This window comes from Fulmarus glacialis, unplaced genomic scaffold (assembly GCF_000690835.1).
Source record: "Fulmarus glacialis isolate BGI_N327 unplaced genomic scaffold, ASM69083v1 scaffold3211, whole genome shotgun sequence".
In the NCBI taxonomy this organism is placed as follows: domain Eukaryota; kingdom Metazoa; phylum Chordata; class Aves; order Procellariiformes; family Procellariidae; genus Fulmarus; species Fulmarus glacialis.
The window spans coordinates 8,567-9,411 of record NW_009193231.1 but is presented as its reverse complement, the minus strand read 5'-3'; positions in this window follow the sequence as shown (position 1 = coordinate 9,411).

Sequence of the window (845 nt, the reverse complement as noted above, 5' to 3'; positions counted from 1 at the left end):
AGAGTGAACTTGCCTCTATCTGCAGATAAAAGTACAAAATGTCCATTACTAAAATAAAATAAAAGTTAAGTCAGTACGAATCAAGACAGTGATGAACACTGACACTATACCAGTTGCACAAAGAGGGAAGCACCAAGCTGGAAAGGACTTTTGATTGTTTATTGTTCTAAAGCATTGCAAATCTACCTCTAATACAAGAAGGAATCTAGTAAAATTCACTAGCTTAGGGTTTTAAAGTAATTTCATGACCAATTTTTCTCCCCAGAGATAGGATCTTTTCCTTTCTATCAGCAGTAACATGAGTAGAACATTATCATTCTATAAAAAAACCAAAGATTACTAAAAAACAAGCTTTGGTTGCATTACAACAAACACCAACGTTTCGCCTTACAATGACTGGAGTGTAATCGTGTCCACATGCTGTACAATTGCTCCTCTGAGTTCTGTAACAGGTAATGGAGGCAGATTTTCCCTTTTGGAAATTTTTTACCATTGTATCTCATCTGAACCAAGATTTGTTTCAAGATTCTATGTTGTACTGATTTGGAAGTAGATAACTGGTATAAAATTTATGCACAAATTGATAGTATCAGCTTGTACTTATAAATGATACTTCAAGCTAATTTAAAATACTGGAGGTCTCAGTTCTTAAGTTAGATGTACAAGCAAATGACTTTACAGCTGGGAACAATTTAAAATTGGAAACTATTTATAAATAGGAATAAAATTATAAAAATAAATTATCAGCTCAATAAACAATGTAAACATGTGCACGTCCCAGATATCAGGAGAAATCACTCAGTAAGGACAGATATATCATCTAGAAATCCTGGTTATACATACTG